We start from the raw sequence: 20,706 nt of genomic DNA, 5'->3' as shown, positions 1-20,706 counted from the left end.
ACTCCTAAACCTGGTGGAAAGCCTTCCCATAAGAGTTGAAGCTGTTATAGATGCAAAGGGTGGACCGACGTCATATGAAACCCTATGGATTAAGAATGGGATGTCACTTAAGTTCATATGCACATCAAGGCAGGTGACCCAATACTTTTGGCAATATAGTGTATATATATATATATATATATATATATATATATATATATATATAAATAAATATCACCACAAATATTGAATATCATCATTCAAATAATTCAACAATAAATTCAAAACGATATGTTACAAAACAACAATATATAGTTAACAATGAACAAAAATATATACATTTTACAACATATCCATGAAAACCAAAGTGACTCTCTCAACCCAGTGCTGGGTTTCTAAGTAAGTGCTCATATTACAGTATTTTCCAGACAGACTTGCTTTCTGCAGGAGTTTTCACACCGCATTGCCTTGAACGCATAGAAGTGGCAGCACGGTGTCTCTTCAACCAGGTCCTCATATACTTTTGAGGATCAAACATAGAAGTAGGGGGGCCGTTGATATTAATCATCATCAAGTTTGATATGTTCGAGATCAGTAGTACAGCCCTTTTGTCTGAGCTTATATTGTTCATAAGGCTAAAGTTCCTCTCACACTCTGCTGTGCTGACAGGGAATGTCTTCATACAGTTCATGAGTGGTTTTAGGTCCTTGGGCTCACTATTGGGCTCTTCCAGTAGGTCTCGCATCCCATTCAGTGCTTGGTCTGTGCACAAGTGAAATCGCTTGCACAGTCACTTAACCTGGTCTTCACCATGGCGAATGCTGGGGTTTGATGGCCATTTACTCTGATCAAGGATGCTGAAGTCCTTGATGACCGCATCTTCAAAAGACAAGCGTTGCTCAAGATTGTTCACAAGGCTTTGTAAGAACTGGCCTGGATTGATTGACTTCAGCTTTGCATTTCCTACTAGAGCTATAGAGCGATACTCCCCAGCCTCTTTTGCCTCTAAAGCCTCACAGTATTTTTCACCTGGACTCTCTTTGAAAGACTGTATCACTCTGATTGAGTGTTTCAGCAGATGCTCTGCTCTGAGGAGAGTTATAGAATGAGCTTGAAGCTCCAGTGACAGGAAACTTAGTTCATGGAGAGTGTCATACATGAGCCCAAGGTCACAGATAAATTCAGGACTTTGAAGACGGTATAATAAACCTCTGTACATTTGTTTCTCTTTGGTGGACCTCATCTCATCGGAAGACGCATTCTTAAAGTGCTGCACAAGACCTCCCAGGGATGTCCACACAGCACGAACAGTACGAAAGCTACTGCCCACCCAGCGTACATCTAAAACTCTGCCAATGCGAAGAAGTTGTGAGCCTACTTCAGCTGCTGCATCTTTGAGTTCACGCTCATTTTTGTTCGACATACTATAAAGTGAATATAGCTTCTGCATAAATATTTTAAAGTGGTTGACACCCGTCACCTCATCAACAGCATTTGACACAGCTAGTTCCAGCCTATGGTTCATACAGTGCAACACAAAGAGCCTTGGGAATCTCGAGGTCAACCTGGTTGCTACTCCTGACTTCTTTCCTAGCATGATACTGGCTCCATCAGACACAAATGTTACCCAGTTTTCAAGAAGCCACTCTTCTGTAAAGCCAGCCTTCATTAAACAGGTGAGTAAAGCCTGTTCTATGCCATCTGCTCTCTGATTGTCTAATTCAACTAGATCAAGGAATATGAACTCAGGGCTTGCTCCTTCAATTGACGCTTTTACAGAAACTGTCATGATAGGTTTGTGACTTAAAGAAGAGGCCTCGTCAATAAGGACAGCTAACTTCGTGGATGATGCTATTATGTTACTCACAATTTTGCTCTGCATCTCACTGGCAACATGTTGTATGATTTGTGTTGCACTGTAACGTGAATGAAGTATTGAGCCCATCTTAACACCATTCAGTTCCTGCAGCTCAATGAGGCTCTTATGGTCAGAAAAGGGTCTGTTCTTTTTGGCCAAATGGTAGGCTGTTCGGAACACAGCATCAGTTTCCTTCTTGTAGGACTCAGTCATAACCTCCACTGCATTCTCAATGGCCGATTCTTTTTGTTGTTCTGCCACCTTCACAGCCTGAGAGTGTGCCTTGGACAAAGCATGTTTCCTGATCTTATTTCTCAAGACTGACAGACTTGTTTCTCTACTTCCCTGAGAAGACACTTGAATTTCAAAGTTCATCCATTCTCTTGAGAGTTATACACCTTGCTCCTTGTTGATCCCAATGGAGTTCACACTGCTACAAACCAGACATCCTGTGAAGCATAAACATACAATGTAACTACTGTATCCACAGCTGTATGTGTGCATGGTCTATTTTTCCCATATACATAAAAGGACACACACACACACGCACACAATATTAATGTGTGTCCACTGTTTCAGAAGCTACCTAAACTAACAAGATACCTAAACTTACCAAGTTTTTTGTTTTTGGATCCCAACCAGGGGTTCTTGGATTTAAAATCCTCTTTTTGATTGACAGTCCACAGGTCAGGCCAGTCATTATTGATGTTTAAGGGAAGAACAACAAAAGTGATTGAATTATAGGCTATAAAAGGGGAACAATGACCATAACCTATTCAAAAGTGTAAAGTTGTCACCTTCATAATCTGCATTATTAGATTTTTTCATTTTAGCCCCCAAATAGTCAGGGTCAATTACACAGGGCCTAGCTGTAGCTTTATCCATGGCTGTGTCAATACAAAGTGTGAAAACTCTTCTAAGAAAAGGCGTTATGACGTGACTCAATGTTGCACACAAATTAGACCTAAACACAGACAAACCTTGTGCCCTTTTCAACCAGGTCCTTGGTAAACAACAGCACGTTTCCTTTCGTGAGGAAGACGCACTTTTAAACTTTTACCGTCATACGTCTTTTACTTCCTACCGCATCCTGCCTTCAAAATAAAAGTACCCGTTTTCATAATGTATCCAAATTCGTGGATTCCACGTAGCGTCGCTATGCCCGAATCTGGCTGTGCGTCGCACAAGGTCAAAATGCCCTTGCTATTTTTAAGCTGTTGGCTGAAACAACAGTCGCCAAAGTAACACAGATATAAGACTTTATTCAATCCTAAAAGAGGTAGATCGGCGGGATAAATGGCTGTCTTTAATTAGAAGAGACCACTGGCAGCCAACATCTACCCTCAGATTGTGCAGTCTCCTATAAATTAGCACGAGCTACATTTGACCTCAAATTATGTAGCTGCTAGTGCTAGCTAGCTAATTTTTTATCTCCATTTGACAGGAAAACGCTGACAATCCAAAACACTAATCTTCAGTTGCCACAGCTAATGTTACAATTAAGCAGATAGCTGTGTCACGTCACCAAACACACGATGATCTTAGCATTATGTTAGCTAACGTTAGCTAAGCGCTAACGTTCTTCAGATTGCGTGGTACCTAGCTATGCTCTTGAAAAGCCTTCAGGCTATCTCTGGTGTATGGGGATGGATTTTGTGTACAAGATAAATGTAAATGTCGGGAAAATAAAGTTGAGGCAGACACTTAGCATAAGGGACACAATAAAGTTCAGAGTAATAAATATGGATTGCAGCAAATAATGGATGTATTTTCCAAATGTCTTTCTGTCTCACTAAGGTGTGCTGTGCTCATTGCCATGAAGCTATAATAGCTAACTAGCGCCACTAGAATCAGAAATACTCAATTTAAAAGTTGAAACCAACTATTAACGAAAATAATGCTATTACTACTTTTATGTTAGTATATATGACTACCTAGCTACGATTTGTTACAAAAATCTTAAAATATAGAAGTGAGACCCACCGTTATTGTCGTCTTCATCTCCTTCCCTGTCAGCATCCTCTTCAACGGATGAGGGGGACGGAGGGAGCGCAGGTGTTGGGCTGATGATAACAGGGCTATCAGCTAACAGCTCCGGTGTTCTAGCCTCACTATCTGTAGCTGAGCTGCTGGCTGATGTAGTTCCACAAGGACGTTTATTGTAAAAGGAAATTTTAGTCTGAATGGCTCGCTTCATTTTAACAGTTCATACAATTTTTGTAATGGCAAATAGTTGAAAGTAAATTAACATTTGTCTACATGCAGTTTTTTTCCCTTATTAAGACCCGCCCTACTCTGCCTCTGATTGGTTTTTCATCAGTTCTCGCGCTGAAAACCTGACCAATCTAACCAGCGAAGGCATAGAGTTAGCCAATATGAGGCAGAGTAGGTTTGTGTCATGAGTCTTCACAGTACTATGAAATGACATTGAGCCACTACTAAATAATGCGCACCAGCGGTGATTGAGAAGTGGGTATACGCCATGGTGTCTGAAAAATAAGTGGGTATACGCCGTATACCTGCGTATACCCTGGACTACACCACTGGTTGTTATTATTATCAATATTAATATAATAATGATTTCATTTGTAATAGTCACACTCAATTTCGCCAATTTTCTGTTGCCCCAGCTGGTCGGTACCTCTTTTAGCAGATACAAAGGCTACATTCATTTATTAAATCGATGTGTGTGGATGTGGAATTAACGGACGTGACGTTGCACGATTGCGTTACCAGGCAACAGCTTCGGTTCATGTTAATTTATAAACTCTTCAACTCGAACCGTAGTTATATTTTAAAACATTTTAGAAAGCCTCACGAAATATTTTAATGTACATTTTAATTTAAATGTGAAGGAATGTGTGTATAACAAAATACATTCGTCAAAAACAATACCGGAAACAGACGTAGGCAAGATCCTCGGTTATGGCTAGAAAGGATCCTTCTATTGTAAATATGACGTCACGTTCTCGTTGTAACTCTCGTTGTAATCGGAGCGGCTCGGAAACACATCTACAGCAGTAACATGATGCAACATACACATTAATGCAGCAGCAATATTAATAGAGAAACATCAGACATAATAGTAAAACACTGCAAGGGAACATTTTTATTGCACCAGGAGCTATCTTGGGACTTTTACTGCGACAACATTGACTTGCCTGTGAATAAAAAATAAACCATAGTGTTGGTGATCTACAGTGTTGTCATTCTTCTTTGAACACCAGCAAGATCGCTTTTCAACAATCACACTCCCTGTCATTGACATAATTAATAGATAGTTTAGCTTCTCACCATCATTTGCTGTGGCCAACTGATGTTAACGATCCTAACTGAAAGGCTGCCTACCAAACGTAAACATTCAGCCACGTGACATTCAGCCGAACTCTCGCGAGAGTTTTATACAAGACGGATCCTTTCTTTCTAGGTGATATACAACTGCAGACTGTGAAATAATTTGTGAATATTATTGACCCTAATTTGATTCCATACAGCAGCAGCAGCAGCAGCAGCAGAGAGAACATGATGATGATGACTCTCATTTCATTTAATTTCAAACCTTTATTTATACAGGTGTATCCCATTGAGATCATTGATCTCTTTTTCAAGGGAGACCTGCTCAAGTAGGTTCCACATGAAACATAAAAACATAAACAGAACAACAAAAGGACATCATACAGCATCATTTACATAACTATCCACATAAACAGGTACCAATAGCTTCCGATTGAGTAGCATCCAACCGAGCTTTAAAAACATTTAGTGGCACCAGATTGCTCAGTTTCCATTTAATTTGCAGACTATTCCAAGACAGAGGAGCTGCGCATCTAAAAGCTGTCTTCCCTAAGACAGTCCTAGCAGTTGGCACATTTAATAAAACCACAGCATTCGATCTCAGGCAGTAGCCACTTACAATTTTCCGTGAGATCAGGGAGCAGATATAAGATGGAAGTTTCCCTAACATGGCTTATATAAAAATGTACCAGTGACTGAGCCTCCGTACAGTTAGTGAAAGCAAACCAGCCCTTGCATACAGGGTACAGTGATGGGTTAATGCTTTACAGTTTGTCATAAATCTCAGTGCACTGTGATACGCAGCATCTAACTTGACCAGGCAATTGGCAGGTGCATTCATATAGATCAAATCACCATAGTCCAGCACAGGTCAAAAGGTCACAGTGACTAGCCTTTTCCTGGCCTCAAGCAGAGAAACAGGACTTGTTCCTGTAGAAGAAACCTAGCCTAACCCTCAGCTTTTTAAGCAGGTTATTGACATGAAGTTTAGAAATGTGAGACAATCATCAAGCCAGATACCAAGGACTCTGAGAAGACGTGAGCTCCTGATCCCCTTTAATCTCCACTGACAGTCTCTTGTGAAGGCCTTATAACTGTATCACAATGGATATTACTGAGTTTGCATAGAACCAAACGTGTTCACGTGTGAATGTGCAATCTGACTATTATAACATTAGCGTTAAGAAAGCTTAATTAAATATCATAAGTAACTGGATCAAAGTAACAGTACAGTCCGCGGCATCACATCATAATGTATCATATATTTCCTTATCTGAGTCAGCTGAGCCGTATCTGGCCGTGCAACACTTACAGTGTCACATACTGTATGCAGAAGTATTATTTTAAGCAACACATTACGAAACACTCGAGTCAAATGTAATTAAAGTCAGATCGTGTCTTAGACGGGGCATATCATAAACCTGTTAATGTACGCATTCAAACACTTTTTCTTTTACCAGCTGTGTTCACCTTGCAGGTGCAGCTATGTGGCTTTTATCCTGGATAAAGTGTTTGAGTCATGGATGTTTAAAGTCTTCATATTTGTCTAATTATATAGTTGACTTTTCATTCAGGAAGTATGACGCGCTGCGCTGTCAGTACGCTTCTCCATGTTTGTGATTGGTCGAATGCTCCAAATACTACCCCTTTTATGTGAACGCGCACCTAACTAGATAGGACACGGCTGGCTTGAGCGATCCACTTGATAACCCGTGTCGTAGTGCCGTTTAGCGAGAGGGCGTATGTTTTGGATTAGGCCAACCGGCTAACTCAAACATATCCAGGTTAGGTTGAACCAGTTTCGTGGTATACCCCCCAGGTCTTGTCCTGACTGAGCACAGGCACCTGTAGCCTTGGCTACTGTGCTCTCAGTGTTTTGTCTCCCTGTTCCTGCCTATTGGCGTCAGCTGAGAGAGGTGTTGGTTTTATCTTGTTATGCACAATGTTGATTCTTCTCTCAGAACTAGCTAAATATGGGTCTGGGGTAGAGATCTTCAGAATTGGTTTGGCATCTTTTGTGTCAATTCGTGGCACACAACATGTCTTGTGAATAAACCATCAGTTTGCCATCAAAGTTCCTGCTCTCCTCGTGTCTCTCTGACTCCTGTTTCCATTGCTTCAGAAGTTTCCATCGCATATGAGAGATTTTTACATGTTTGTAAATGATTTTGGTTTCAGTGTGTGTGTTTCACATGGGTGAACAGTATATGTATATGTTATGGAATGAAATACAATGTCAGATTAGGGGAAAGTTAGGGGAGTGCATGTTAATGTGTCTGGAGGTGGCGTGTTCCAAAAGTGTTTGGGTTTGTCTGCCGTGTGTGGGCTGCGTTCCATTTCAAATTGCCGCCTGTACAATGTATGCACCAGTCTGTGATGTGCCGATGTCCCCTCCATACACGCCGATCACACAGACTGCGTCTGCCTCTCGCCCTCATCTTGTGGAGGGAGCCTCATCTGATGCGCAAATGCGGCGCAATTGAGCGCGCCACAGTTTCTGCTGCGAGGCTCCACTAGCTGTAATCGGCTTGGTGTGTCCAGGGTTTACACACCACCCCCCCGTCGACGCTCGCGAGGACCTCATCACATCACAGCCCTGCCGATGTGATATAATGTATAGGACCTTTTTCCTCATGGGTGTCATTCACAACAGACCAATCATGACAGTTTTAGAGAATGAGTTTGTATGGATACACTTAAAACATATTTGTATTTGTCTTGGCTTCAGCTCACTGATAACATAAGAACACAAATAGGCACAACACTTACATAGATGTTTTTTTTATATGTATTTTATTACTCCAAAGTAGAAAAAAAAAAGTCAGCCATATTTAACTGGAAAAGTTTTCCTTTGGCTCCCAGGAATTTTTCCACTTCGCCCCACTGTAAAACAGAAACAGTCAATCAATCAATCAATCAATGTTTATTTATATAGCCCAATATCACAAATGTTACATTTGTCTCAGTGGACTTCACAGTTTGTACAGAATATCAGTATGACAATACTGACACAGCAAAAAGTATTACTTTTTGGAATATGTAGTTCTACAGTATGTTGACAATGCTATTTCAAATGAGAAGATATACTAAGTCACTCAAAAATATCATGATGAAAGTGCAGTATAATGTATATATTTATATATAACACGTACATCATATATAATACAAGGTACATTTTTTATTTCAAAGTCAATGTTTCATTTGACCAATTCTTTGAATTTGCTGTCTTATCAATGCCCAAACATACAGCACTAAACTTAGACAACTGCCTGCAAGACTGCACACAGAAATAATACTACTTATTACTACTAACTATACTTATAGTATAATTGTTAAGAACAAATGTAACAAGTCAGTAATTACAAAAGAGATCAAATACCATCCAGCCTCACATATCAATCATTTAACCTTTAGTGATATTGATCAATGATAAACTCTATTGTATATTTTAATTTCTATTTCAATGTAGGCTACTTCCCTGCTTATGTGTTACAATCAGACAGCGTTTCTAGGGCGCGATGTCTGAATGACGAAGGGCAGAGAACTTGGATGTCTTACTTTATGGCGCAAGCGTCTGATAGAGCCATTGATGACATGGCTCCCCACCCCCATGTGATCAACTAAATTCAATTTACTGCTGAGGAACCCAAAATGTTTAAGTTAGTGATCTCAGGGTTGATGAAGTTGGTTGGTAAGACTACTTTGTGGCCCCTGTTCTGCCAGACCCATCAGCTACACTGAAGGAAACTTCAGATTAGATACATACCATCCAGAGCAAGACTGCCACTGCACCAACACCTTGGTATGGCCCTGAGTAAAGAAACATAGATTTTAGGTAAACTTCATTTTTTTCAAATGTCATACATGTAAATACAAAAAGTCCAGTGAAATCAAAGGATAATTTGAAATAATAGTAGGTACGATTAACTCAAACATATGAAGGACTGTAACATAGTCAATAGCATTTTCCCCATCAGTTTAATATTTTGGAATACTATTATTATTTCAAAAAATATTTGTACTGCCAAGAATAGGAATTCACCTACAAAGGATTACAAGAAAAAATGTAATATACAAATAAATGGCTGGACATGATGCATTAATGCGACATGAAGCATTACACAAGTACTTCAACCTTAAATTAATAATAAATTATTGTTACTGTAATTTCAATATTTACATTAGCAGTCATGCTTAAGACTGAAACACTCCTTTTAAACAAAGTATACGAAAATCCAATAAGATAAGACTTGGTTCCACGGAAACATTATTGTCATTGTTTATTTATTTAAAAATATTTTCTAAACAAGCCTCCCTGATTCGTTCCCTCAGTAGTTTTTTGTAGGGGAAAGTGTCTGACCCTTGATGAATGGGACATTCTGCAAGGAATTAAAAGATGGTAATAAGTTGAAGTTCAGCAATAACCTCCTAAACATTGCCTAACATCACATTGTGCTCAATTAAACTGTTCAAAATGGCACTGAGACTTTTGATACTGCAAAGTCTTAAACAAAACAAAAGGTGGTGTATTCTAATTGTACCGATGATTGTTTTCTCTCTCTTTAACTAATTCAATGTGCAAAATCAAACACAGTTTCAGTCGATGTAAATAAGATAATTACTAATTAACCCGCACATACCATTAATTGCCACTTTATTCCTCGTTGGTCTTCTTTTCTGTGAGGAAGACACTGAGGAGAGAGCAAGAGTCAGCCCGGAGGAGAGAGCAGGAGTCAGCCCGGAGGAGAGAGCAGGAGTCAGCCCGGAGGAGAGAGCAGGAGTCAGCCCGGAGGAGAGAGCAGGAGTCAGGCCGGAGGAGAGAGCAGGAGTCAGCCCGGAGGAGAGCGCAGGAGTCAGGCCGGAGGAGAGAGCAGGAGTCAGCCCGGAGGAGAGAGCAGGAGTCAGCCCGGAGGAGAGAGCAAGAGTCAGCCCGGAGGAGAGAGCAGGAGTCAGCCCGGAGGAGAGAGCAGGAGTCAGGCCGGAGGAGAGAGCAGGAGTCAGCCCGGAGGAGAGAGCAGGAGTCAGGCCGGAGGAGAGAGCAGGAGTCCGCCGGAGGAGAGAGCAAGAGTCAGGCCGGAGGAGAGAGCAGGAGTCAGGCCGGAGGAGAGAGCAGGAGTCAGGCCGGAGGAGAGAGCAGGAGTCAGGCCGGAGGAGAGAGCAGGAGTCAGCCCGGAGGAGAGAGCAGGAGTCAGGCCGGAGGAGAGAGCAGGAGTCAGGCCGGAGGAGAGAGCAGGAGTCAGGCCGGAGGAGAGAGCAGGAGTCAGGCCGGAGGAGAGAGCAGGAGTCAGGCCGGAGGAGAGAGCAGGAGTCAGCCCGGAGGAGAGAGCAGGAGTCAGGCCGGAGGACACAGGAGTGAGGAAGAGAGTGAACTCAGTGTCAGTCTCGGTGGTAAGAGGTACAGACAAGTGTGATCCTGGGTTCTGCGGCCATTTCTGCTTGTGTGGTTGAAGGGCCCTCAGGTTCAACTGCCAAAGTCACTATTGAGAAGAAAAAAAAGTAGACGCATGGTGAGTAAATGACCAAGTATAATCCGCCATATACATTTATAATCTGAGTAATTACAGCTAAAAAAGAAACAGCGGAACATCAGTGATTATGTGCTACAATGGCGTTTGTTAGCAACCAGGAAATGACACCAGTAAGGACAAACAGATGAGAATGCTGCGTGGGGTCTGGGTGCCGTGTTGGCGGGACGTTGGGGGGCTCGCTGCTCCGCCCTTTGAGGCTCGAGGAGCAGACAGTGTGAGCTGGATTACTGGTGTTGTTTCCTGGTTGCTGCGTGGGGTCTGCGAGACAGCGAGGAACTCAGCCTGAGCGCACACACACACACACACTCACATCCAGGCTGTGAGTGTGAGTGCGTGTGTGCGTGAGGAGATCCACGGAGCCTCGGCTGAGAAAAGATAAGGCTGAGTGAGTGTGTGTTTGTGAGCCGGTACGTCACTATGCCCGTTACGTCACTATACTCAGGAAGAATTTTTTTTGAAAAAGAGCAGCATAGACAGGTATTTTCTGTGTTAGAGTTTTACTCGCTACAGGGTGTACTTTGAGGGTTTGTGACTCTGCAGACCATTTACATGCAGGAAAAGCTTCATAACACACAAGGGGACGGGTAATAACCAGAAAAGCATGACATGGGCCCTTTAACTGACAAAACAAGACATAACGACATATTTTTACTACTTGGTAAACAGTGATTCACATTTTTTTACATTTAAAACCAGATAACTGAGCAACTAATTTACAAAAAATGTTAACAGATACATTGCTGAAATATAGCATGCAGATTTGTATACTTTACCATTAATAAGGCTTTCGTAAATCCTCTTTATGGTAACAAGTGCATTGTTACCATCTTCTGTCTCGATTTGCCATGGACAGATGCAATCGGCCGCAAAACCATTTGTGCCTCTCTTGGCAAGAAGGAGGATGGGACGTCGATCTAACATTTTCCATTTGTGGAGCTGGAACACAATGGACACAAAAAAACAAGAAATATTATGTACACAACAGCTCTAAACATCATCACACACCTAAAGCCATTATAACTCCATTTATTTTGCATAAGTGAAAAATGCACTGATGTGATACGTGTGCACATTGAGGAAGGCACCCCACAATTAACCAGGTGTGATTTTAGACCCCTTTTAGGGGAGCCCCTAAAAAAGAACTGTAAAAAAAAGAGAAGTTTATCGAGCTCGGGTTCACTTTGAGTTTTTTTTACATGGGCATAGTTCTTTTTATATGGGTTAGGGATGCCAGCGATTATTCTATTTTTCGAATATTCGTTATAGTCTCCATAATCGAAAATTATTTTTAAAATTCGATTTTATGTATATATATTTTTATTATTATTTATGTTTTTCTTTTTTTTCCTGGCTTAGTTTCAATTCGGCGGCGAATAATCGATTAATATTCGCCAGGGCTGTCCGATTTTGATCATGGTCAGTTTCTGGCATCCCTAATATGGGTCCATTTAACTCTCACATTCAGATATCTGAATAAGCTACATTTAGCTTTGAAACATGTCAGCAAGCTATAACCTATATCATTTCAGGTTCAAAGTTCTGCATTAACAGCACTTCAGATGTAAAGCTGGTGTTACAGGGGAATTTTGAAATGACTGTTCGAACACGGCTCAAAGTCAGAGACTCTGGTAAGCTTAATGAAAGTGCTTTTAAGGGCCTCTTTATTAATACTAACTCTTTCCAGGTCTTGATTGTCTTTCAAGCACTATATTAATATGGGCTGGTTTTGATTATGTGACATTCTTGGTTTTACCATTTATTCAAAAATGTATATGATATTTCATTTATATTACATTTGGAAACCATAGTCACATAATTATGTGTTTTCCATACTATGAAGTTCCAAAATAAAATATAAAACACCAAAATGCAGGTTTTTTTGTAAGATATAATTAGAAAAACATGTACATTGAAGCTCTGATTCTAGGAATTACCACTGGCCTGAACTATGTTACTTCTGGTTAAGAAATAATGTTTTACTAAAACTGGGTGCTTGCAAGTACAAACACTATCTAACATCAGTTCGAAAAAATGTGTTATGCCTTTACAGATTTAAATACAACGGTGACAACAATTTTGCTTAACACATTACATGAAGTGCAGTAGGCATGGGCGGTATCATTTTTTTCATACCGTCATACCTTGCTGACATCATACCGTGGTATACGGTATATGACGGTATCAGTCCCAATTTAAGGGGTAATTTCTCCCCCAAAAATTTTTTTTACTCACTATATCAACAGCCCCACCAAAAATATTTTCCACCAGCCGCCACTGACGGTATGACTTGGGTCGACTTGAGTGAGGTGGCGTTCGGCGGCAAATAGATGTTTCGAAAGGTATATTATATGTTCGGTGTAAAATGCAGCCCGAGCCGGTAGACGCTCGCAAAGTGCCGCGATGTGCGCGCAAGTGCAAAACAAGGGCTGCATACATGACACATTGTGCAAATGGCACATTTTGAGATCGGATACAGGACGCGTTTGTAGATGTCCGACGTTGTTTCCATAGTGAGCTAAGTTAACAATATATCATCATACATAAACATTTTCCGGGAGTAAATACTTGACTTATTGAATAAAGTTTGCTATATTCACTAACTAGTTTGGCAATATTATTCCGTGCATGTGTTAAAAACCTTATTTCCATTTGATTCATTGGATTACTCGCGTGAATGTTTAGCACGTAAATGCTTTCGTTTTTAAAACCGTCCGACCTCGACTACAAAACCATCAACCAGTTGCATAGGATTAAAAAATGTCAACACTCACTCACCCCGTCTTAAACATTCCCAAAGAAGTGCCTCTGTCTCTCGTTGTGCTGGATGAAGTCACTGGCGACGAGTAAACCCAAAATAGTCCCAAACAGGCGCAGAGGCAGTTTTCTTTTTTACTAGTTGTCCGAGTTCGGGGCCGGCAAATGCTGCCGCCATCTTGCTCAGCTCAGCTCTGTGCTGAGCTCTGAGAGCGGGAAAGACGGACTGCCCTCCCCTGCCCTCTGCTGGCGCGTGCTGTGCATTACAATCAATGTCGTCCCTGTCAAAACTCCGTGTCAGTGGAATAGAATGAAACGCATCTGTGATTTGGCGCACAGTCTGTGACGTCACGGTATTGAAAATCATACCGACGGTATTTCGAAATACCCTGGTATACCGTAATACCGCCCAAACCTAAAGTGCAGTAATCGTGCACTAGTCTGTACTTCTCACATAAACTTAATTAAGAAATTAGGATTATTTTTAAAAAGTAAATGAGGTCGACTGTTGGAAAGTATAAATCAATTAAGTAATTTAACAATTTGTATAAAAAGATTAAGATCAGGGATGATAACTGACATCTGCAAGAGAAAAAAGCTTACCAGTAAATGTTTCGAGTCATACACTTTGTTGACACTGTGGTTTTTCTTTTGCGTGGCCTTCCACTCCTGTGCAACCTTTTCTTTTTGCTTGGAGAGTTTCTCTTTGTAGGGTTGGATGGCACCACATTGTTTGCATTTTTTACTTGCTACTCCTATGCTTTGCCTGCATGTCTGGCACACTTTTTGAGTAGGCATCTGTAACAGAAACACAGATAATGTCAGGGAATACCAAAAATAAGAATACTATACTACAAATGTTTACAGGATTCATGTATTTTATTATATCGTGAAAAATCGTGTTAAAACAATGAACTCATGTTTTTTTAATCTTTTAGATAGGATGAACAAAAATCACAAGAGTAAGGAAAACAATGTTATACAGAGTCAGTCACATGTTTAAAGTGACTGTTATGGACAACCCTAATCTGTCAATATCTGGTTGATCCAAAAGTTGATGCTCCATCATCACAGAAAATAATACTAAAATCATCATTACCAGGGGATTATTGCTAATTCTATAAGTTCTGCATGTGTGCACGCGCAGTTGTGGCTCGTTTTGAAGCTTATGTAACTACTGTCAATTAACACTCCAGCCAGAATCAACAAAGAATGGTCATTTATTAAGTCTGCATTATTGAATAAATGTGTGATTCTTACAGTAAATGCTGCACACAGCTGCGTGATAGTTAAGTGATCAGTGAAGGACCTTTATAAACTAACTCCCTCCTGCTGAGGTACAAAGGTTACTATATAAAAAGTGTGCACATTTATTTAGTATCCTATCCATGAGGGTTCAAGGTTTCTAAGAAAAAGCTACAATGCCCCCTTAAAGAGGTGACATTTTTGGGCAGAGTTATCTCTCCAGCAGGTACAGGCATGTCAGCAACACATCAGGAGGTTATATTGCATCACCCAAAACCCAGGACAGTCAAAGACATGTTATCTTTTCTGGGTCTCACAGGCTACAGCAGACACTAAATCCCAGAGTATAACCCAAGAACAGCTGTACTGAGAACACTGATCAATGAGAAAGGCATGCGCAATCTCACTGCCACACTGGCCTGGACACAAGCTGCAGAAGCTGCTTTCATTTCTCTCAAACAATCCATGTCCCAGGTCACCTCTCTCGCCTCTGCATCCTATGCATTGCCATTTTTCCTTGATGTTTCTGAAAATGAAAACACAGTAAATGGTGTTCTATTTCAGAAAAAGGGGGGATGTAGGTCAATACTGATGTACATTAGTATTACACTGGACAGAGTGGAGAACAGGGAACCTCCATGCACAAGACATGCAGCAGGTACAGCACGTATCTTAAAATAAAATTTCACATACTGTGATGAGACACCCTTTGACAGTACTGACAACACATAGCATTGTCTCTTTTGTGAACTCAAGTGCATTCACAATGACTTCCACAAGACAGACCAGGTTAGAGAAAACTCTGACGCAAGCACACATCACCTACACACATGAAGGAGTTAACAGCGCAGACACCATTGGCAGCGGAGAACCCCATAGGTGTGAGGAAAGAATCATTCAGGATGTGAAGCTAAGAATAGATGTCAGAGACGAGCCGATGCCACATGCAGAAAACCTGTTCACAGATGGATGTTGTTTTAGACACCCCACCAGAGGGCTCCAAGCTCCAACGCAGTCGTGAGTCAGAGAGCTGAGGGAGAGTTTGAGGAAAGATCAACAGGAGAAGTAACAGGGAAAGTCTCAGCACAGTTGGCAGAAGTAATGGGAGTCATTGCAGCATTAGAGCTATCAAAGGGAAAAGATGTAAACATCTATACTGACTCAGCATATGTTCATGGTGTCATACATGTGGAAATGCGCCAATGGATGCGAGCAGGATTTGTAACATCCACCAATACTCCCATCAAACACGAAAAAGAGATCAAAAGGCTTGCAGAAGCAGTAATGTTACCCAACAAACTAGCTTTACTTAAATGTAAAGGTCACAACACAGCAGAAAACTATTTGGCTTGGGGTAACAATGCAGCAGACAAGGCAGCCAAAGCCAAAGCAGGGTATATGCCCCAGTTTCAAATGCTGCTCAAAATCTGCTGACTTATTGCGCGCAGTAACAGATGATACTCTTAAAGAAGCTCAAGCAGCAGGGTCTCCTCAAGATAAGACAGTATGGTTAGACAGAGGAGCTACCAATAAAGACGGGATATGGTACTCCCCAGATGGGAGACCAGTGATACCCCCCAGGATGGGTAAGATCAATGCTTAAAGAAGCACACGGCCCAACATATTGCGGCAAAACTCAAATGAGCAGACACCTGACTCACTGGTGGCACCCCTACCTACCCGACATGATAGCTAATTACCTAGAGGAATGTGTAATTTGCTTAACCCATAACATCAGAGCCACTGTAAAACCGCACCAGGGAAAGTTTCCTTTACCTAAGATGGCAGGAGAAGAAATCATAATTGACTACACTGACATGATTGACAAAGTAAGAGGGTTCAGATACTTACTAGTTGTAGTCGATGCATACACAGGTTGGCCAGGAGCTATGCCATGCAGGAGAGAAGATGCAGACTCAGTGATCAAGTTCTTAGTCACGAGTAGTAATGTTCATCCCGCTTCAATCACATTAGTATGCATACAAAGTGACAGGTGCTGTGACAGGTCACACCTCTCCCTACTTATGCTAATGAGCTAAGTCCCGCCTCCCCTTTGATCGAGGTGTGAGAACAAAGGAAGGTGTGATATCCCAAGTAGGTGTGAGATCCGTCGATAGGACGGGGGTGATGTGTATTCACAGGTGTGAAAAGCCCCCACTGTTACGCCTAACGGTACGTCTACACTACAGGCATCAAAAAATGCTTTCAACGCTTCGCCCATTCACTTGAATGGGGTGACTTAGAAGATTTTTAATCTTCGCCGAACTGCATTGTGGGGAGCATGGCATGGCTTTGCAAGCATCACGAGCATCTATCGGCATCAAAAGTTGAACAATGTTCAACTTTTGAGGCTCGATGCTTGGCATCAGCCAATCAAATCCCGTTTATGCAAATCCCGCCAATGCAAGCGCAGCCAATCAAACCGCGTGCAAGCTGGGAGAGCCAGACCGCAGTTCATTTCCTCATATTCCAAACGAGATATTACGGTAGCAAATCACCCGGTTCTTTACGACCGGAACTATTTACCGGGATACAAACCGGAGGAACCAGGCATGGAGGGAGGTGGCAGAGACAGTGGGTGAAACTGGTAGGTTTTTCGCCTGTTTGGAGAGTTTATATCCAGTTTACTTCGTTTTACATTGCTATTGCTTTGTATGTCGGGGTGGGAGATTCATGTGATTGGTTGCTCTCAAAAAATCACCAAGCTTCAGACACGCCCAGCTTCAAGATTTTTTCATGCCTGTAGTGTAGACGGGCCGTTATGGTGTATAATAAAAAATGTTTCAATCACATTAGTATGCATAAAAAGTGACAGGTGGGCCCGCCCCCAAGTGTTTGTGTGCGTGTGTGTGTGTGTGTGTGTGTGTGCGTGTGTGTGTGTGTGTTTGTGTGTGTGTGTGTGTGTGTGTGTGTGTGTGTGTGTGTGTGTGTGTGTGTGTGTGTGTGTGTGTGTGTGTGTGTGTGTGTGTGTGTGTTTGTGTCTGTGTGTGTGTGTGTGTGTGTGTGTGTGTGTGTGTGTTTGTGTGTGTGTGTGGGGGGACCTTCACTCCTGAGCTATGGGTGCCTGTCTTAACACCCCATGGCCCTGCAGTCGGCCAGAGGCTGTAAAAGTCCTGGAAAGCAGGCAGGCACCTCGTTTGAGTGATGACTGTGTGTGTATTAGAGAGCCTGAGGAGACACATTTTTACCGCCCATGCTTGACTGTTTATCTGTGCACTTTCAACTGTATAGAGCTCCTGCGGTCACGTGACTTTTGGTTATCAGCCACCATTTTGGCAGTAAACATGACGACCGGCGCCAGCGTTTTCCTACCGTGCGAGTATACATCTCATTTTAATTCAAGTGAAATTCGGCTTTATAGTACAAAATTAGAAAGATTAAATATAAGCGACCCATATAATGCACCCGGTGTGCTTTTCAAGAGCATAACCTCCTGCTCTGAAGACGATGTACCCGACTTGCGCTACGCGGACATCCACAGCTATCTTGTAAGCTTTCCATCAGTGTACTCAGGAGACTCCCTCAGAGCTTACAAAAGCTTGGAGGCTTACAAATGGTGTCAGTCCGGCTTCGTAAACAACATTCAACTGTGGAGTCTTACATCCAAAAACTTCGGCATCATCACTGCAAGGGTAAGTATTAAATTATTCCAGTTTGATAGGCAGTGTCACGTTAGCATTGTTTGTTTATTAGCTTGTCTAGCTACGGCAGTGTCACGTTAGCATGTTTGTTTATTAGCTTGGATAGCTACTGCAGTGCGTCTGAAACTAGTTTGTATTTTTGCTTTTTGAAAACTTTTTGTAGCATTGTACTGTATTCCTTCACCCACCTGATATGAAGTGATCACTGCATAAGCGAAAGCAAACGGCCGGGGGGTCCCATCTTTCAGTCTTGTTCAGACGGCTCCTGGCTCTTTTAATCGCTGCGATCCACTTTTCCCTCCTCTCCGCGTCTTTTGGAATGCGATAATAAGATACACCTTTCTTCTTCCCACGCCTATTTGTGCAACCTGGTGCACAGCAGTTATCCACCATCCTCGACAGTCTGCCAGTGCCTGCCAATGAATTTACTGACGCGATTACTGCCAAAATGGCTGCCCCCTTCGTTTCTCGTCACGTGACCAGCATATGTGACATCATCCGCAGGAGCTCTATACAATACAACACAAAAATGCCCAGTGCTGCTAAGAAATAAGTTCAGAAAGCTCTCAAAGCTCTAACAAAAGTAATTCTCCAGGTATTTCAGACAGAGTATGCGGATTCGGTCTGATCAGAACAAAGAAAGCACCTTTTGCCTTCCTACTGTCACACTTTCCTCTTACTATGGCCAGTGTCTGTAAAGGTGGGGGAGACTGTCTCCCCCCTTCCTGCCATCTCTCTCTGTTTCTGCTGATGTGTAAAATATACAAAATAACGTTTTATATACTTACTCTCTTGTTAAAAGTTTGCAGCGTATGCCAGCCATCAGTGTTCTAGTTTTAAGGCTTTGCATACCTCAAAGTGTGTCTAAAAGTATCTTGGCAAGAGGAAAAAAATGCCAAAATTCGCCTAGGCCATTAAAAAGAAACCGAATTGCTGCTAAGAAATAAGTTCAGAAAGCTATCACTCCAGTGGAACACTGTTAGAGTCAAAAGTAACTCTCAATGTATTCAGACAGAGTATGCAGATTGGGGTTGATCAGAACAAAGAAAGCATCTTTTGCCTTCCTAGTCAAAAAGTGTTGATTAAGTTAGTCTTCACACACTCCCTTACTGTCACACTTTCCTCTTACTATGGCTGTCAGGCCTTTTGGTGTGTGTGTGTGTGTGTGTGTGTGTGTGTGTGTGTGTGTGTGTGTGTGTGTGTGTGTGTGTGTGTGTGTGTGTGTGTGTGTGTGTGTGTGTGTGTGTGTGTGTGTGTGTGTGTGAGCCTGGCCCTGCCCCCTCCTCCCCCCTTCCTGCCATCTTATCACTAGACAGAGGGGGGAGGGGTTCTCTCTAAAACACAGTGCCTGTAAAGGTGGGGGAGACTGTCTCCCCCCTTCCTGCCATCTCTCTCTCTCTCTGTTTCTGCTGATGTGTAAATATACAAAATAACGTTTTATATACTTACTCTCTTGTTAAAAGGTGATGAAGTTTGCAGCGTAAGCCAGCATTCAGTGTTCTAGTTTTAAGGTTTTGCATACCTCAAAGAATTCCACGTTTTACAAATGAACAGACACAAATGCAGACTTGACTAATTGGCAGTTGATTAAAGCAGATTTTTCCTTTTTCATCTCTCAAAGGTTTGGGTCCTGTTCAACACTGGGCACAGAAATATATTCAATATACAGTCATTTGTACGTAAAGATTTTTTAAGTTGTAAGCACTTAGAAATATACATTTGATTGCATTTAAAGTGGCTATAGACAACTTATCATAATGAAGTAGTTGATTGCACACATTTGTAATGGATGTAGAATAAAGACGACATTAGCATTTAAATTGGCTCCCTATAAGACTCGCTTTCTCTATGAAATTATGTCTGGCTCTGAGTAGTGTTCTCCCTTTCACAATAAAAAGCCCAACACAATACTTTCTGAATCACTGCAGGAAGTAATGTGCTAAAATGCAAATACAAATAGCTTACAGTAGCTCCCAATTAGTTGAACAATTGGAAAACCTCAAGGACTGTGGAAACACCTACTGGCAAAGGATTGTGGATGCAAATTATGCAAAGAGGAAGAAAAAACATTCTATCTAAAGCTATATAACACAATCTGCATATTGACAGTATGAGTACAACAAAAACAGTATGCATGTTGATGCAAACGACGATGTTCAGTAAACGATCAATCACAATCGAAGGATCCAATGTATTTTTAAATGGAGCAGAAATAGAACTAGTCTCCCAGTTCAAGTATCTTGAACAGGGAGTGTCATATTGGACTCGCACTTGACTTTTTAAGAAACATATCCAGAAAGTATCCAATAACATTAAATTCAACTTGCAACATTTTAAACAAGTTAGACCTTTTCTTAACTGTCAATGCTGCAAAGTCATACCTCCACTGTATGATTCTATCCCACAT

At 41.6% G+C, this 20,706-nt stretch overlaps 1 long non-coding RNA gene across 2 annotated transcripts; it reads right to left on the bottom strand.

Moving 5' to 3' along the window:
- Positions 1-10,314: 10,314 nt before the first annotated feature.
- On the bottom strand, positions 10,315-14,781 carry LOC307015551. 2 transcript variants are annotated; one of them, XR_013801571.1, is made up of 3 exons: positions 14,017-14,781; positions 11,433-11,595; positions 10,315-10,608 (listed from the first exon to the last, which is right to left on the bottom strand). It is a non-coding gene; the product is annotated as an uncharacterized lncRNA (long non-coding RNA). The 2 variants fall into 2 exon arrangements; XR_013801572.1 differs by lacking the exon at positions 14,017-14,781 and adding an exon at positions 13,435-13,703.
- Positions 14,782-20,706: the final 5,925 nt, after the last annotated feature.

Source organism: Notothenia rossii, assembly GCF_949606895.1.
Source record: "Notothenia rossii genome assembly, chromosome: 8".
Lineage (NCBI taxonomy): Eukaryota > Metazoa > Chordata > Actinopteri > Perciformes > Nototheniidae > Notothenia > Notothenia rossii.
This window is presented reverse-complemented; position numbering and strand designations above follow the sequence as displayed.